We start from the raw sequence: 20814 nt of genomic DNA on the forward strand, positions 1-20814 counted from the left end.
GCAGCGAATTAGCAATGAATGTGCAAACGTTAGTGCAGAGACATTAATACAAGTCGGGTTCTCATTTAGATGCAGAGTCGCAATGTGCATTAGAAACACCGGACAACATTTGCTGCAATGAAACACTTGTGAGAGGGAAGGGGACTCACAGTAATCAAGCACCCCAAGACAGTCAGAGGCAAGGGGATTTACAGCAAACAAGCACCCCGAGATAGTGAGAGGCAACGGGACTCACCAAAATCAAGTACCCTTAAGGGAACAGATTACTACTACGTCCAAATCGTTATTCCTGGGTAACGCTAAGCGTAGTCAAAGCATGCATTGAAGGAGGGTAGACAGTGTCACATGATAGCATTTCTCCAAATATCAAATAATGTACTTTCATTTTCCTAATCGGATGTGTATTTTTGTGAGATATTACCATTATGCAACAACTGTCACCCCATATTCATGTGTGCCGATGACAGCGCCATCTATCACCAACCGAAAGAAATGTTTCACACAAATGTTATATTTTTTCACGGAGAATCCAAATCTGGAATAAAAAGTAGGGGTTCCTAATTAAGATTTCCTAGTCACCCCCCTCCCGCCCCCGGTGGTGGTGCAGGGAGTCGAGCATTATGTTAATGGATGTCCCTCTTCGAGGTGAACAGCGTTTATTACCACTTTTTAAACTGATGTTTATTTCGCCAAATATTCCGACAATCAGTTTTAAAGGCCTCGCCCTGTGTATTCCTTGCTGTCGTTTCTTATTAACAGTACAAGATCATTCCCAATAATTAGCAACTTTCACTCAGTTAATACAAAGAGAGATCCAGTCTGCATTTGGATCGCACTTCCATGACTCTTGTGCCGAAAGGTGTGCAGTATACTGCTGGATACATTTTCAGTAACCTGCCATAAGAATTAAAAAATCTTAGCAGTCATCCACGCGCTTTCAAATCGAAACTGAAGAGTTTCCTCATGGATTACTCCTATTCTGTAAAGGAGTTCCTTGAAAAATTAAGCTGATTCCAACATTATATTGTTGACTGCGTTTATATATACTTATGGCTAGTCTGGTTTGGGTTCATAAACATTTGATTTTATCTGTTATTACTTTAATGTTGTAATTTCATGTACTGACACGTTCAATTACCTTAGAGATTTGTTCCTCAATTTCGTCCTATGGAACGAAACGCGTAAAAAAAAGGAGTCATGGCATGGTTCTATCCTTGCTTAGGTTTCGTTTGACAAATCACTGTCCGCAGCTCGTAGTCGTGCGGTAGCGTTCTCGCTTCCCGCGCCCGGGTTCCCGGATTCGATTCCCGGCAGGGTCAGGGATTTTCTCTGCCTCGTGATAACTGGGTGTTGTGTGATGTCCTTAGGTTAGTTAGATTTAAGTAGTTCTAAGTTCTAGGGGACTGATGACTTTAGAAGTTTAGACTTTAGACTTTAGAAGTTTAGACTTTAGAAGTTTAGAAGTTAAGTCCCATAGTGCTCAGAGCCATTTCCGAGACTTAATGCTAAATAAAAGCGCCAACTCCTCCTCACTACAAACCCCGTATCACACGTCGGCGTTACTTTGAATCTAACGCAGCGGTCTTATGACGTCACGAACCGCCCGTTCCGTGGATACTTAACAAACAATTCGACTTGCAGAACTTATTTGAGACTGTAACTGCTCTTTGAGTCGTTAACATCTCCACCATTGGAAGCCGAAACCTTAGGTAGAGAATAATCATTGGATCACGCTCTAATGCCAATTATACAAAAATGGCCAAATCTGTAAAAAAATACTTCACAACCGCTTACTGTTTCGAAATATAAAGTGTATCGGAACGATTTAATTGATGAGAGAATGATGATACACTTCATTAGTTAATAAAATAGTTGGCTGGATGGGCAACATAGTTTGTGGAATGGTAATACAGCACAAAGTAATCCACGCTACCCCAGTACTTCACACAGCTATACGGGTATGGGGAATACCTGCAGTAAGGATTCTGTTTACTGGCGAAACTGTCGTGCCAACAGGCTAGGGAAGATGAGTGGATGCTATCTCAGCGGGCTGCAAGAATTCTGGCGTTGGGCTAATCCGAAACACATTGAGTGAGGTGTTATAGGGAACCCTTAGGTAATCTAAACAAATATTGCTGCAGATTGTAAGCCAGCGCCCCCTTTCGGCCAACAACTGGTGAGACAAATCGGAAAACGGTGCATGCCGCTCAAGGTCGAGTTGTTAGAGCAGATGTAAGATTATTGAGAAGCGAATGTCATCCCCATTTTTTTTTAAATAGATGCGTGGTGATAAAATTTAGTTGTTATCCTTGTTTCATTATCCTGTTAATTCCGTGTGACCTATGTATATGCTAGTAGATGGAATCTACGAAGTTATGGCCAGTAGTCATTGTCTAGTCAATGGTTGGCGAAGTCTTTGACTTGAGTTCTTTGGACGACCACTAGGAAAGTGGTCATAGGGTGAAAAAAGCAGTGTTCGGTTGGAATATCTTCCGGTGAAAACTCGAGACGGAGGAAAAAGACCTTGGTGGATTCGTGTGCGGTTTTCTTTCGGTGAAAAGCGCTGCTTCAGTTAACTTTTGCTGTCATTAATAACCGGTTAATTTATTTTCTTGGCTTTTCACCAGTTCTTCTTACTTATTACTTTGTATCCATTGTAACATTATATGGAATGGGGCTTTGCACATTCTGTTAACAGGTTTGCACGCACGGCCATGTGGGCGATTGTATCCATTCGATATTTGCCCATCCATTCTTGTATGAGATCTAACTAGCCTCTTTCAAAGGGAAATGAGAATAAATCACCAGTAAAAGAAACTATATTACAATGTTTTAGATGTTATGCCAGTATAGTTTAAGACATTCTCTTGTCTGATGTGGCCAGTGACAACTAAATTGGAAGTCGCTTTCCTTTATATACCAGCCCCCGTGCTTACATTGTGTGCATGATAGGAAAGTTGTAGAGGATCTATTTTATTGAAGTTTACTTGGCGTTTTTCTGGGAAAGACTGAATTTTTCATATCGTTCATTGCATTGTGGCCGTCAGACTCACGTGCAGTTACTCCGATGTTATTTCGATTCCGGATTGGTGAGAACACCATATATGAATCTGTGTAAATTAATCTCGGACTTAATAGTTATGTTCTCAGATACATAGTAGCAGTTATTACTCAGGACAATTTTAAGCCCATGCCAGGACCTGAGTATTCTAATAATTCCAACTGGCTGTGCAATCTTCTCACGGCTACACCCTGTGCAGCAGCAAGGTAAGCTTTTTTGTGATCATTTTCAGCTTCGTAAAGGTGGGAAGGTGATTTCGGCGACCATCTTCATTACAAGCCTTTATAAATAAGTCAGTAGTAGATTTAAGCTGAAGCCTGTTGGGCAGCCAAAATTTATTAATGTGTCAAGGTTTTTGGGCTTGTAGGTGAACTAGTGTGGGTGTTATTAACGCAGTTAGAAGGTCATATCTTTTTCCTGTTAATCATTTATGTAATTTCGACTAGATACAAACACTATAAAAATATTATTCGTACAAGGTTGTCGCTACAAGGAATGACATATCTCCACTAAAGCTATAGTTCCTGTATTATATGTTTCCAGGATCTAATCAGTTGACGTAAATCCTTTATTCATCGTCCACTTTACCTACCATAAGGCCACTTCAATTATTGAAACAGCTAGCAACAGTAATTTTTCGACCTGTGCTAGTGCTTCGGATAGTTAAGATAACGGATGAATGAATGGGAAAATATATAAACAGGTGTAAAAAAATGGTTGGGAGTTCTTCTCATAAACTAAACAGAGATAATGAAACCAAAATTTTCGTGTCTCAGAATGAAAGCTTACAATCAGTGTATCTCATCAATTCATATTGATTTCAGTGGGACATGGTCTTTCAATGAAGAAACCAGACTGAAACTGTGGGTTACTCAGAGGGCAATGGGGAGCTGCATGTTGGAAAATATTAGGAGACGTATGACAACAAACAGGTGACCGAGGGAACCGTTCGGAGTGGAGCATGTAATTATGGGACGTGGGCTGGTATATGGTTTCAGGAAATTTATTGATGGCTATCAAGAGAAACGACCCAGTGAAAAGTGAGAGAGACCTTTAATCTCTAAACAATGGCAGTTGATGATGGTGATGACGCTAACTTTGATCTGCAGTAGGACATAATCTGACATAAATAAACACGTATAGGAGAAACGTTGATGATGCTGGATGAAAAGCGGCAGATGGCGGGAGCCAACAGCTCTGCGTTCGCTGACAAAGCACAGAGACTGTTTCATAATCCAGGCGGCACACTGGCGGTCCCCACGGACTTTACTCCGGATTAGTTACATCGCGGCAGCTTTCCAATTAAGCAGCCACATGCTTTTCGCTGGAGACCGGACAGACCTACCAACGTTAATTTATTTCGCAGCTCTCGAGTTTCGAATTTTGGAACACTCTTTCTGTTCGAATCTGGTGGTTTTACTACAGATTTTTCAGCTTGTCTCCCGACATCAGTTCTGATTTCAAAAGTGACGATCCTGTCTAACCGAGCTGTCCGGTCACCTTGACTTGGATTTTCCGTGATTTCCCCAGATCATTTCAGGCAACCGCCAAGACGTTTCCTGTAATCCTTCAGTAATGCTACCTTTTATTCTGTTCCTAATGACATCGTCTTTGACGGACTTTAAACCTTAATCCGTCATCCCTCTTAACCGAGCTCCAACTTTAATTACAAAGTGGGTCTAATGAGAGGTATCATTTGAAGATCTTGTCACTGGGAAAGGGAGGAAGGAGCACAGGTCCGGATTAGACAGAGATGGGCACGTACTGGGCAATATCGTCTCATAGGAATATTTCCAGTATTCAACTGCATCGATTTTGTGAAAGCACGGAAAACTTCAATTAGATTTATCGGACGGGTATTTGAACCCTGTTCCTCCGGGAAGTGAGTCGAATGTTTCACCACCCACTGCACCACTTCACTCGGTACAGATGATCTGATAGGATGTCAACCCCACCAAGTATTCGTTATCAGGTGGTAGAAAGGATTTCCGTTGATTGACTTTCTACGCCAGTAAAAAAGAGAAAAGGGGGGGGGGGGTGAGCGCTCATATTGTATGGTATTGTTTGCCGAATTGACCCTTATGGATTCAGCCACATTCATCCCCCAAACAAAGTGAGAAAGTGGGGTGCAAATGCGAAGGAAATGGCATACAAGACGCTGGTGCCACCGTTTGCGGAATATTGCTCCAGTGTTTGGAGTCCTTATAGAGCAGACACGACAGTACATCGGACGAATTCGGAGCCGAGTTTTTAGAATCGTAGCAGCCGAATACATTTCATTTTAAAGTGTGGCAGGGAAGTCCAGAAATCGTAAATGGGAATCTCTGAAAGAAAGGCGAGGTTGACCTAGAGAAAACCTATTGCTTAAATTTAGCGAACAGGTAGTAGGCGAAGAGCGCAACTACGCAGCTGAGTGGTCAGCGTGACTGACTGCTTTGCAGAGGTCTCAAGTTCGATTCCTGGGCTGGAACAGGGTGCAGTCAGCCTCGTTATGCCAATTGAGGAGCTTTTTGACAATGGGTAACAGCTTCAGGTCACGGAAACTGACACAGCATGGGAGAGCGGTGTGCTAACCACACAAAACTCCATATCGCACCCAATGGCGTCGTTGGGACAGGATGAGACAGTGGTCGATATGTACCGATGAGCCCACGTGGAATTTAGGAATTACAGGAAGACTGTGTGACCATTCTGCTGCCATCTTAATACTTCTTGTATAGGGACAATGAGAATTAGAGACATTAGGTGACACACATATACTCAGTTTTGCATTGTTTAATACGCTAAATAAATACGGCTGAAAATCGTTAGTATTGACGAAGTATCCTCCGCTAGAACTGCGCTGTAGCTTGCGGAAAGTACAGGAGGGTGTAGGTGGACCAGTAGTTAACACTGTACTCGTATTCGTGAGAAATAGAGTCCATATCCCTGCGCGGCTGCGTATTATGCGTAAATTTCCTCAATCGCATGAGGCGATTTAAAGATATTTTTTAGTGCAGTTGTCGATTTCGTTCTGCGTTCTCGTACAACGAGATCCCGTGCTTAATCTCTCTTGACTTTATCATCAACGTGACGTTAAACCTTAATCTTCCTTCCATCCCTCGTTATGACGGGAAAATTTTCCATATTCGCACCCACTGTTTATTTTTCCGTACTAATTGAATGTGTTGTGTCTTCAGGGTAACAAGTTCTTATTGGTGTCGTTTGAGTTGTTGATAACTTGATGATGATGTGAGGTAGTAGCACCAAGGCGGTGACGAGCTTCATACCAGCATGCTCTGGATGACTCAAAATTAACAGTGTCAGATGCTACAGCAACCGCACTCACCATCCTCTTCCTTTTGATTTTCGCCAGCGCGTACCTTGCGCGGCTAGATTTGTTCGACTCTAACAGTAGGAGCTTTTGTTATCAACGGTTACGAATTTCGCTGATACGTTGCCCTTCTGTAATGTTATGCCTGAGCAAAATCTAAACAAAGCAGTAAATAAATAATGCTCTGAGTTTGGTGTGTTCACAGGACTCAACTTACTGGGATATGGTCCTATTCAACATATCGAAACCTGCCCTGAAATTTTTTATACGAGAAAAATACAAGTATAGATATATACTGTAAAAATTTAAGTTGCTATGACACACAGTGAGTTTTTTTAAATATTGGAAACTACCAAATTTGTAGCCGGCCAGACTGTTGGAGAAAAGTACACCCGTACGCATGAGCGTGTCTCAGACATAAGGGATAGTTTTTAGCATAATCTACTACGCGTTCCCTCTGATTTTCTCTTTTTGACCTTAATAACTCACTCAAAATACTCCATGTTATTACTATTACGTTACGACAATAAGTGTCTGCCTAGTGCCAAAAATGTGACATGAAAATTTGTACTGAGTATGTGCGGAACGATTTTGAAACCTTATTCGGAAACTGAAACATCAATGTGCCGAGATCGTTTTTATGTACTGTTTAACATGTAAAGAACATTATTCTATAAATTTTCTTCTCAAAGTTTGCTTTCTGCAGTTGGGATAATTATTTCGATTTTCTTGTACGCATCCTAACAAAAATTGCTTTTGTTCATCAACCGTGATTAAACCATGAAAGTCTTGGACCGACTTGACCGCTCTGTCAGCTGTATCGCTCCCTGTCTTCGCGCTGAAGCTTTTTTTCTGGCTTCTTGAAACGAAGCATTATTTGACCATATAGGAGGACGTTCGGTGATAATACTGTCATTAGTTTTAAGACGATGGAATAATAACCTTGTTATGAGTGAAATGAAGTCGTAGATGTTTTTCTGTAGTTAAAAAAGAAAAAGTGAATTCACATAATTGTGATGCAAACAGAAAACTAAAGAAACAACTTCTATATTTACCTATTTAACACATCATACATTGGACCGCCAAGTTCTTTTTTCGATGTGATTTAACGTTTACCACCAGCATATGAATTATCTTTTTTAAAATTTACAACCATTTTTCTTTAGTTCCTAGATCCATGTCATCATTAAACAGTGACAGGACAGAAACTTCATCAGTCAAATACCATAAATGCTGACTTACCTTCTGTAAAGCTGCTTTTGAGACTCTTTTATCAATTTTTTAGTGAGCCTTCATCCACTTCAGAAAGCAGTAATCTTGGTAGGGTGCTTTTACCGGCAAATTACATTGGAGTCGTGGCTTGACACAAGATGTCATGATGAACAGACAAATTTCTAACAACACTGCCTTATCCTTGCTCGTACTTTTGAATTGAGCCCAAAGTAATGATATTTTTAGGAAGTAACTAGTCTCTCCTTCCACTGCACTTGGTGCATGCGGCATAGAGGTCAAATCTTAAATTTTTCTCTGTTCATCTCCATCTAAATATATCACAGAAAGCTCTGACAAATCTCGATAGTCATTTTTGGTATGGTCAATTCATTTAGCAAAAACTCGAGCAGATCGTCAATTCTGGAACCCGTCAGGTGCAATGTAAGCTTCTCCTTAAAGCACTGTATTTATCTGGCTTGACACTACTTCAGTTAACTTCGAACTTTTTTTAGAGTGGAATAACAGAATTTGTTGTCACTTGACTGATTTTCACTCCGAAATCGCTATTTAAAACCAATTCATACATTGGTTGGCGACAAGCAAAAGCCGGCCGAAGTGGCCGTGCGGTTAAAGGCGCTGCAGTCTGGAACCGCAAGACCGCTACGGTCGCAGGTTCGAATCCTGCCTCGGGCATGGATGTTTGTGATGTCCTTAGGTTAGTTAGGTTTAACTAGTTCTAAGTTCTAGGGGACTAATGACCTCAGCAGTTGAGTCCCATAGTGCTCAGAGCCATTTGAACCATTTTTGACAAGCAAAAATTAACAGATTTCTGCATTTTTTCTGGAAGCATACAGCACAATAATGGAACTGCACTTTATCTTCGAGATTTCAGTGCACAAACGCGTTCGAAACAGCCTTCGCCTGTTTGCATCCTGAAGAGCTTTCCAGCCTTGGCACAGCAATTTGTTCTTTATTTCCATGTGAAATAATTATGGGAGGACGTTCTTGTTTTGATTTCCTATTGCCTAAAGCATACAATAGTTCGCCATTCCAGTGAACAATCACAACATCTGGTATAAGAGTCAACACGGGTCGCCGAGATCTTACGCTTTCGAAGTTTAATTACAATCGTTTTTACATGGTATAAACAAATTAAGAGGTTATGCGTCAAAAAACTACTTCGATTTTTAGAGAACAGCCTGCTGCGCATACACGACAGGGCAGGCGTATGTACTTCATTGACAGCGCATCGGTAAACAATTAACACGACACCTCGCGATCGAAATTGTAATGCGAATTTGGATAATTGTTAGTAATGGAGATGAAATAAAGTAATATTCATAGTGTTTCTTCATAAATCCCTGCTAATAGCATCTGCCTGTAAAGGTTCTAGAGTTTCATAGAAATGCAGAATCCAATTCATGTTGTCAATCATGGAAAGATGAAATATGAAGAATGTGGTATGCAGTCGAAATTACGTCCTTCTCCTGAAGACCTACGTAAGCGTTATTTGTTAGGCACTTTCTTGGATATTGATCCGAATGATTTCGACCTTTCGTTAGAAACTATGGAAGCTTTAGTAGTAATAAATAATAACTCTGACGATTCTGGGAACTGTTGTTCTAATAATGATAGTTCTTGTAACAAGAGTCCGGAAGAAGAATACTTGCTAGCCCAAAGAAAACATGTAGAGTAATACCTTTCAGTGTCCGCCCCCGGTAGCTGAGTGGTACACTCTGTAACAAAAAAACTGAGTGAATGGATCAACGAACAGCCTGAACGGGTGTCATGAGACGTCCACCACGAACATATACAATGAACGAAACAGAACAAAATGAGATAAAAAAAGTGGTCAGCGCGACAGCATATCAGTCTTAAAGACCCAGGTTCGATTCCCGGCTGGGTCAGAGATTTTCTCCGTCCAGGGACTGGGTGTTGTGTTGTGCTAATCATCATCATTTCATCCCCATCGACGCCCAAGTCGCCGAAGTGGCGTCAAATCGGAGGACTTGCACCCGGCGAACGGTCTACCCGAAGGCAGGCCCTAGTCACACGAAATTTACATTTGTTTATAGCTTTCAGTGACAAAGAATATGTGGTCAATTTTTGGTTAAACGAAGGGTGTAGAAACCGAGTAAATTTCAGCAGCGTGCAAAATCGGTTTTGTTTCGTAACATCTGAACGTGAATTGTATGATGGAAGAAATACGAACATCAAGTCAGAAATATGCACCAAAATAAAATTCGCCATAGTATGAAAGATAAACTATTGGGAAGATTTAAAATTGCTTGTGAGAGATACTGTTCTGTTGATGAGGGACATCTACGACACGCTCTCTTCAGGTTGCAAGTTAGCTGAAAATTATTCGTTTCCAGGCTTCTTCTGCCTAATTAAGCGGATTCAAGAAATCATTCAGAATAGACAGTCGCAAAATTACGAAGGTTACTTCGAATAACGTGTAGAGGAGATGCCTTTAATAGGCAGTACTATAAAGAAATTCTTAGCTGACATGAAGGTGAAATTTACTGTTATTCCTGCATTTTCAGGGTATAAAGCCGATCAGTCAAATTTCGTGGAAGTATATAGTACGGTAAGGACGCTGCTGGCGCAATTTTGATATCAAATTGATATGCAATTTAATTAAACTGATCAATTAATTGCCCCTGGACCACACCCATCTGCACAGGGGTCCCCGCACGCTCCCCCTTCCCCACCTCGCCCCCTCCCCCTCTCCCACCTACCCTATTGGCGGGAATTTCGAAATTTGGTGGGAATTTTCTAATTTTGGCGGGAAGTTTAAATTTTGGTGGGAATTTCGAATTTTGGTGGGAATTTCTTTGTCCCAGGGCTGTGCTGAAGTTCCATTCCACCCCCTCCCACAGAAACTGACGGGAAATTAAAAATGACAGTGCCCTTTCCTGGACTCGAACCCTGGTCCTTCTGGAAGGAAAGCCCGGGTGCACCCCCAATATAGTTATACCACCAGAGGGGCTTGAAATTGGCAGTAGCCAATAGGAACACAGCAGCCGATAACATAGGGGATGTAAGGTGGGCCCAACAGCTCTGCAGCCTCAGTTACAGTCAGTTAGTCAGCATGAAACGCCAGCTGAGATCGTCCAGCGCCGTCCAACCACAGACGCAACAGAATGGGAAGAATCCGCGGAAGAGTAAGTACCCCCTGCTTAATGTCTGTGTTTACTGTCGTGTGAGGAATATGAGTCTTTGTGCTTCTGTCATCGCTTGTAACGATTTTTCTTCTTTGGCTACCAGTGGAGGCGACGTCCTCCAGCCTGCTTGGGTCCGCAGCCCGTCGGGACCAACAGCATCCTGGGATCCTGTAGAGCTCCTGGTCGGCTTGATGGAGCAGTACAGTCAGCTGCTACTGTCGATTGAAGACACATAGCCAGCCCCTGACTCGCTCAAGTGCACTGAGGGTCCGAGTCAGCATGACTGGACCCCATCATAAGCGCCATCGCAGAATATTTAGTTGCAGAGTATATAATTATGAGCAGTGTGCATGTAGACGACTTCGAAGAGAGGGTAAATATGGTGCCTACGAAAACTAATGTACTGCCAATAAGTTTGAGAGAAATACATGCTGAATTCTATATTTACAACAAGGCTTTATTTTCTGTATTCTGTATTGGTGTTAAGATAAACAAAGAACATGTTCATGTAGTGCAACCTGCGTATGATTACGGAATAAAAATGTATATAAACATCTATGCGTTTTTTATTTGTTACTTCTCATTATATTGCAAGTTCTAAGGCCATTGCCACCAGTATTTTCGTTGCAAACATGCAACAGCAGAAAATTATGTCATTTAACTAAATTTTCTGTAGAAGCCCATCGCAAGCCAGTACCTGACTTAGCCGGTAACATGACATTATTTTCCATAAAAACGCACTGCAGGCCAGAACCTGACATAGTAGGTATCATGGCAGGGTGGTTCAGCCATCAAGACTTTGTCGTAAGCGACTGGAGTTGTGACATTGTGCAAGAAGACCGGAGGTTTACTCCTTCCCGACAACATACGTGCAATAATTGTGGTTCCATCCAACTGTGGAAAGACAAATGTTCTCGTGTCACTGATAACACATCCAGATGGCGTCTGCATTGAGCATGTATGTGTATTTTCTAAAACACTCAAATGGTTCAAATGGCTCTAAGCACTATGGGACTTAGCATCTGAGGTCACCAGTCTCCTAGAACTACTTAAACCTAACTAACCTAAGGACGTCACACACATCCATGCCCGAGGCAGGATTCGAACCTGCGATCGTAGCAGCCGCGCTGCGCCGGACTGAAGCGCCTAGAACCGCTCTACCACAGGGGCCGGTCCGGAAAGTAAGACAGCGATAATGCGAAGCTTCTTATTAATCCATAAACCAAAAATGCCCAAAGGCGACAGACTATGCGTAATGGTCAGAATAGTGTATATCGAGTTCAAGAAACATGTTGCGGTAATAAATAATACGATGTGCATGAATACTGTTTCATAATGCTGATGTAAGGGTCACATATTCAAACTAATACACAGTAATTTACACGAAACAGCAAAGTATTCAACTTACACAGTTAAATATATAATCACATCACAGTTTCTTTGCAGCGTTTGGGAGCAATTACGTTCGACTTGTCCGTACTTTGGGGCGTGTAGAAAACTTTGCAGTCTTAAGACATGTCTATAACTTTATAATTATCATTGTTTCATTAGTCGATTCATGTGTGTGTAATACAGTAAGTAGCATGAAAGTAACCTACGTTACAACTAACTTTTTTGTTAAAAAGTCAGAGAGCAATGCGAACTCATGCGAAGAGGTAGTGGTGAAGTCTCTAAGAAAGCTGTGGAATCGTATCTGTTAGAAGCGAGACCGCTGCTGGTCAGACACTGATTGTTGGCCCCCAGCCACCGAATTAGTCACCAGCAGACACTGAAAAAAGACAAGGATGTCCGTAGACATGAGAGAAACGAGTCGTAAAGAGACAGCCGTTAGTCTCTCATGACACTGCGAGAAGCGTGGCTCATTGCCAACTTCACCACCGAACACTTTTTCTGCCACATCTTGCGCTGTAATTGCTCTAGTAAGATTAAATGGGTAGGCGACGGGTCAAAACACTCGATGAAGGCTTCAGATATAGCGAACTCTCCACACGAAGGTTCCTCATCTCAGCGACTCGCTTTTTATTCCACATGTGCTGGGTCTGAAGTGACCACACTCTCCTTTTCCGATGCTTTACGTTGATTTGCAGCCTGCATTGCAATTACAACCAGCTCAGCAAGTTATCACATTCTCTTAACTAGTTACCAACAGAAATGAAACATTTCGTTGTCGAGCCAAACCATTTAAGACCACTGTGGGTATGTGACGCGGTAAGGGAAGTACACGAGTGGAGTAGAGACGACTGAGAAATCATTTTAGCGATGTTAAGTGCCGCTAATTTGGAAATCCACTGACATAAGCGACTTTGCCGAAGAGTAAATTCTTATGCCCCGGCGCCTTTTAACTAGCATCTCGGAAACGGCGAAGCTAGTCGGCTCTTCCTCTATAGCTACCTATTATCCTGGCCACTTTCAATGATTTTGACTCCTCGTGAAGGGATATGGGCGGCTAAGTACCCATGAAGTCACACTTTCGGATTTCCTAGACGCAGGGGCAGGGCAATGACCTCAGGATCCAAGTTGGCGGAATCCAAAACACAACAGTGGGGTTAAATTAAAAATACCGAAGATGGCGGAACTAGCCCAGTTGTCCTTAGTTCAAAATGGCATTTCACTGGCCATTAAATCGAAACAGCCAACTGCAGTTCAGTATATTACCAGTCATTAAAACGCAACAACCAACCAGTATGTAGCCCCAGTGCCACAATCTTGGTCATGTTCACAGGAACCCAAATGGTAAGAGTTGCATAGACTGGTGCATTGTTCAACAGGAACTGAAAACCCCATATTATCTATCAATCATACAGAATGACATTGACAAGAATTGTATAAACTGGTGCCATGTTAAAAAGAAACTGAAAATCCCGTATTATTTATCGAACATACACAATGATATTGACAATGCTGGTGTAACTTACATTATTTCCACACCTGTATTATTTATCATGAATATGTAAACCTCATACTCTCTTACACACACACACACACACACACACACACACACACACACACACAAAAATGTACATTAATTATTCAGTCATTCATAAACGATTGCCTTATATCTCACTAAAAATATTTATGTTAAGTATTGCACCTAAAATTATACCTCAACAATTAATTTCATCTCCGTTTTATACTTCACTAGAAAAATGTTTATATCTATTACAGTATCTAAAATTCTGCCTTATAAGTAAATTTTATCTCTCTCACACACAAATGTAGCAATGATTAGCTTAAATTATGAAGTTAGAACTACACTCTCGTGAAACTCTCTGTATGTGAAAAGTTATACCTATCGTGAAATCTAACTGTGGGTCGGCCACGCCTTTAGAATTCAAGCTATAAATTAAATCAGCACGATTTTAATGGGTAACGTGACTTTTTAAGGACCCAACCATAAATCATAAAGTGGGAATTTGATCAAATTAAATACTTTAATATGAATGGAAAGTGTCTAACAGAAACTATCTTTCACTTAACACAATAATTTATTCTGTGAAGATATCGTTAATCTGAACATATCATGAAAGATATGTATGACTGTAAACCTGCTGGCAAATTAAGAAGCTCATACACTCAGAACATCATGATGACATGAGACATGTGATTGTACAGAATTCCGCTGCGCGGATCTAGAATGCTCTATCACGCCAGTGCTGCCTATTTATGCTCAACGTAAGTTATTTACTGATGGCTTTGGTTACCACTGCCATTGAGTGAATGGCTCACCTACTGCTTAGAAGGGTGCTTTGCTGTTGCCGCAGCTCCGACCCCAGTCGTCTGTAAGATGCACTCTCTCCCACATGTTCCCATGAACTCTTCCAATGCACAATTCTTCAGGGCTTCACACAGACCCCTTCGTTCCACTTAACTCCAGGCCTAACCACCAACTGCAATAATTTTAGATACTTTTATGCCATATTTTATTTTCCCACAAAACAGTGCCTGACAACCAATGGTAGAAAACACAAAACACGATTGCCCAATACCAAGGTTTCCTCCAGCACAAGATCCCAAGACAATGCATCGCAATAAAACTCCAGTCAAATAACAAAACATACTTGCACCTCTAAGAGACGGCTGTCTCGGCTCCGTCTCTGTGCTGTCACTGACTATTTTACCAAGGACGCGTCCCCATTACCAGGAAGTAGCCTCGCATGAGAAGTTCTCTTAAACAGGAGAGCAGCTCCCAAGGCTAAGCCATTATTTTCTGCAAGTCCCGTTTCTTTTGAACGGTAATTGACAGTTAACTTGAGAAAGTTCTCCGCAACACACATGAAAGTGGTACTCTCTTGTTGCTTGCGTTGCAGTCTGGCCACAGATCAGCCACTGGGCTGGGCTAGGTTGTAAAATGACACAGTAGCGCACTACCCCCTGGCTCGCCCCCTGGCATCCCGACCTCCACGAAGACAACACCTCAGGCACCTGACTGCACTGAAGGCTAAGGGCCGCTCTTCTCTTCATAGCATTCTGTGTCTGGGTCATCCCAAATCCCATATGCTGCGGCTTCCCATGTCCACAAAAATCATCCTTAAATACAAGTGAGTCCAGCACGGTATTAAATGAAAGGAAGTAAGTCTGCATAAGGCTAATTAAGAATAGTTAATATGATTCGAAGTACTTTAATGAAAATATTGCCAATTAAATCCGAGCCGTTATCAACTTCAAATTGCAGAGTGAATCTCATATTAAATGAAAAATGAGGTGTGTTTTCTGTGGTGTCACCGCCAGACACCACACTTGCTAGGTGGTAGCCTTTAAATCGGCCGCGGTCCATTAGTATACGTCGCACCCGCGTGTCGCCACTGTCAGTGATCGCAGACCGAGCGCCGCCACACGGCAGGTCTAGAGAGACTTACTAGCACTCGCCCCAGTTGTACAGCCGACGTTCATAGCAGTGGTTCACTGACAAATTACGCTCTCATTTGCCGAGACGATAGTTAGCATAGCCTTCAGCTACGTCATTTGCTACGACCTAGCAAGGCGCCAATATCAATTCCTGTTTATCTTGTGATGCCTGTACAGTCAAGAGCGATGTACACCAATTATGGATTAAAGTTAACTATTACATCATCTACGTACTTTATTTGCAATTCTCAAGACATTGTCCTGTTCCAGACCTCACGCCAGTCTGCGTGTAAATAAACGCGTGCATTTCGGCCTCCTCTAGCAATACCGTGTTGGCTCTTCTGCCAACACTTCATTTTCCTTCTGAATTTCACAATATCCCCCTATCAATGAAAATTTAGAACCATAGCTCACCCTCTTAAAGTAGGTATTGGGGCAACAAGATGCAAAATTTTGCTAACCACAATGCATCAGATTTGCCGTAAACGGCTGGTGCCCAGAATGACAAGCTTTATTATTGACTATGAATCTTATACCACGTAACTCTGCTAGCTACAATGTTTTAAATAATAATTAAATGTCACATATATGCAATCACAAAAAACGGCAAGGAAACAAACCTAGCCCTACATTTTGCTGGACTGAATGTTGAAGGCAGTCCTTTGGAATTATGGAATACACAACAATAAATAATAATAAAAGTACCAGCTGCATTAATGAAAAACATATCTTTACTCTGAGGTCAGGGTCAACGTTACGTTAAACACTTCATTTAATAAGACTCGTTGCCCATTCATCTTATTACATACGCAATATGACTGCGACTGAAGTTCCACTCATACCCTATATATAGCAAATGTTTTAGTGTTCAAACATGTTTTCAGAATAACAGTGAGAACGTTTGAATACTAATTATGTGTTGTAAATGACATCACCATCAGGTTCATTGGTTCAAAACCCACACAGACATTTATGAAGTGCAGTATGTTGATACAGTATGATCCAAACCCCGTTAACACAACGAAACAACAAGAACTGCTAGTATCCTTACTGATTTTACGTGTACTCACGTTTTCAAATTAGTAAGCAGTTAGGTGAGTGTTGAATAAAGTGCTACATATAAGATCATTAGGTGTTCGGTCTACTGAACTACTTTGTCTGTGGAAACATGGTGTGAGTATTAGATTAGTATGACAATGACAGTCAAGCGTAGACATAAATATACCGTGCAATCATGGCATTCTTACTTCATAAACAAGTGTAACTTGGCCAAACTACAATTCACTGAAAATAGGTGTGATTTCAAATAGCAGAACAAAGCAATAATATGTATGACAATACATCCAGAAAATATTGACATCTATGTAAATATTTACAAGATGCACAAAACATGAGTAAGCCTCATCTTTGAGTTGAACTCTTTGGGAACATCACATATGTACTGGTATCCACTACTGTCTCACTAGTGTAATGGGGTTCATGGAGGCACAGTCTAAGTGGGAGGGCATGCTGGTCAGTCTGATGCACCCATCTGGTCACTTTGTACAGTATACGTGGTGGAACAGTCAGTACAGAGGACAGCAGGTGGTCCTCTTTCCTGTCTTCCTATGTAGAGTTCAGACAGGGGTTACAGTGACGTTGGGTGTCACATCACCTCGCTCACAGATAATGTGGCTCACCTTCACGCATCATGACAGTCCAGGTATGTGTCCAGGAACAAGCAGTGGTTAGCACCTCCAATGATCGTGTTGATATAACTGGTGCTGGCTGTAGATGTCAACTCGACTGTACCCTAAAAGTGTGTTGCTAATCTACTCACTAGAGCTGAAGAGCAATTACTTGTGGAATGACTTGGACAGTCATTCTGTGCTATCCAAAGGTTCAGCTGAGTAGAGTGTGCTGATGTGTACCAAGTGTGATGGTAGATATCCACAGGAAGTTCTTAAAATGAGAACAAAACTCGTTGCTCTCAACGGTTGCGTAGCAAAGTACTGCGTTGTGATACAGCCCGGCTAATTGATACTGTTGTCCAGCAGGAGAAAAGATACGTTTATGCCATGTTTTTGTGGATACCTTCTTCCAAGAACAGTCTGAGGTACAAAGTGTGTTTGATGTGGGGTATTGCTAGCATTAGCGGTGCAGGAGGCTCTCAGGGAGTTCAGAAATCCCTTGTTGATATCGGTCGCTCCATCGTAGGAGACCACCATTCTCCTTGGCCGCCACACGCCCGTCACACATGGTTGTCGTCCTCACGTCTCTTGGGAATTTTCCGTTATTGCTCCACACACACCAAACGCACTGGCGAGAGACGCTAGGCGGCTTTAACCCACGAGACTGATGGCGGCCGCGCGGTTTAGGGCGCAATGTCACGAATTGCGCGGCCCCTCCGTCCTGAGATTCAAGTCCTTCCTCGGGCATGGGTGTGTGTGTTGTCCTTAGCGTCAGTCTAGGGACCGATGACCTCAGCAGTTCGGTTCCTTAGGAATTGACAAACATTCGAACACTGACCGCAGACATCTTAAACTGGAACAGGATTTATGCTTGTCCCATGCAGTCGCGCTGTTATGTACATCGCCTTCCCACTGGGCTCGCCCCTGCTCCGTTGGACTGTTTGCCTGCTGTGCATTGCCATCGTGTCCCCACTAGAGATGGGCAAAACTGTTCTTTTCAGAGATTGGATCAGAACTGTTCACTCCCTGAAATGAATTAGCTCTTTTTCATGACTCACCACTCATTTACAATAGAACATAAATGGAAGGCACATTGCCCTTTAAACTTGGTTTATTCCAGTACTATACCTGTATTTTGATCTTATTTGATCCTATTTTGAAGTAACACAGATAATGAGTAAGAATTTTGTATTGTTTATTGAAATTTCCATGATATGACAAAGTTTTTGATTATTGATTTATTTTGCACTATCGTGGTTTTTTGGGTGATCGGAAAATGTTGTAACTTGAGATTTACATTAACAATATATTTGGCTATATTGTATTAAAATTTCATTAACCTCGTACAAATACATCGCAAGCCATATATTTTTAAAGTGAACGTTTCCTTCCGAAGACGCCTAAAATCGCAAAATCCGTACCAGAATAAGAAAAAAAATATAAATTTGACTGTAAAACGAAAGTGCTGCATATAGCCTTACGCAGAATACAACAAGGAAAATACTGGTGTATCACATTTTGCGATACGTTTATCGGTTCGCTCGTAATTAAAGCGTAAATTCGAGTGTCCATAATAAAAATCCTATAGTAAGAGGAGTCATCAGGAACCTAATCTAATCAGTTTAACCAAATAAAAATAAAATAAAAACAATTGATGTATACATAACATAATAATGTAATATACATAGCGGTATTACTACGAAGAACAACATCCAGTAGGGACGAACTCCGATGCAGAGGCGCTGAGTCGAGCAGGTCGAGCAGCGAGCTGTATTACTGCGTGAGCTGAGACCGCAGAGACCAGAGTGACACCTGAGTCGCTTTGCTCAACGCTCTGGCTAGAGTCGAGATGGTGGGATGAGCGTTGAGCGGGCGAGTTCCGAGGGTGGGGGGAGCGGTGAACTCACCCGCTCCGAGACAAATCGTCCGCTCCCTTGCGAGCAGGTTGTTGCAAGTAGTTCCTATGTTATCCGCTAGGTGGCTCTCTGTCCTGTTGCTCGCATCAACTGCTCAGAGGGCAGGACGTGCGACTGAAACGATCGCCGACAGAGTGCGATGCTAAGTTAAGCTGCGCCAGACACTGCGCGCGGCAGAGGACGCACAGAGACGGCACGGCATATGTGAAACACAAAATCCAATGGGGCACTGCACAATGCAGGCAGCCAAGGTAGAAGCAGTGCAGAGGCCGGCGCTGGCTGTGTTGTGTGGCGTGCACTGTGCTCTGACCAGCAGAGGCGCTGCTGATATGCTCCGTCTCTCTCCCTCTCTCTCTCTCTCTCTCTCTCTCTCTCTCTCTCTCTCTGCCGTGGGAAACGTTTGGAGCTACTGTTCTCTTTTTCTGAATCACTGATTGTTCACTCCATTGAAAGATTCAACTCTATGAATTAGTTCAAGAGCGGATCCCCCATCTCTAGTCCCCACCCCTGATCTCCATTTGGTTGCGCACAGGCCTTAAGACCAGACTAGGTACACAAATTTTCTACAGTCCTAATTACATCCCAATGATTATTTCCACGAAACTGTGCAAAATAGAGTACTCTAATTGTACCACAAAGAATAACGACTACAAATACAGGTCCAGGTAACATCGGGTGTGAATTAACTCATAAAAATCATTAAAACATCAAATTATGGATGGTGTACCCTAAGCTTCAGTGGTTTATTTTTTGTTATGACTGGCAAACAGTGCCATTTGACGACAACGTGATGTATGTCTTTGTTATCCGTTTATATCACGGATGAAGAATGGGTTAGTACCATATTAATAAGCATTTAGTACATTGATGTGTTCCCCATACCATTCATGCCATGTCTTATATATATATATATATATATATATATATATATATATATATATATATATATATATATATACTCCTGGAAATTGAAATAAGAACACCGTGAATTCATTGTCCCAGGAAGGGGAAACTTTATTGACACATTCCTGGGGTCAGATACATCACATGATCACACTGACAGAACCACAGGCACATAGACACAGGCAACAGAGCATGCACAATGTCGGCACTAGTACAGTGTATATCCACCTTTCGCAGCAATGCAGGCTGCTATTCTCCCATGGAGACGATCGTAGAGATGCTGGATGTAGTCCTGTGGAACGGCTTGCCATGCCATTTCCACCTGGCGCCTCAGTTGGACCAGCGTTCGTGCTGGACGTGCAGACCGCGTGAGACGACGCTTCATCCAGTCCCAAACATGCTCAATGGGGGACAGATCCGGAGATCTTGCTGGCCAGGGTAGTTGACGTACACCTTCTAGAGCACGTTGGGTGGCACGGGATACATGCGGACGTGCATTGTCCTGTTGGAACAGCAAGTTCCCTTGCCGGTCTAGGAATGGTAGAACGATGGGTTCGATGACGGTTTGGATGTACCGTGCACTATTCAGTGTCCCCTCGACGATCACCATGTGGTGTACGGCCAGTGTAGTTGATCGCTCCCCACACCATGATGCCGGGTGTTGGCCCTGTGTGCCTCGGTCGTATGCAGTCCTGATTGTGGCGCTCACCTGCACGGCGCCAAACAC

Source organism: Schistocerca nitens, chromosome 3, assembly GCF_023898315.1.
Source record: "Schistocerca nitens isolate TAMUIC-IGC-003100 chromosome 3, iqSchNite1.1, whole genome shotgun sequence".
NCBI lineage: Eukaryota > Metazoa > Arthropoda > Insecta > Orthoptera > Acrididae > Schistocerca > Schistocerca nitens.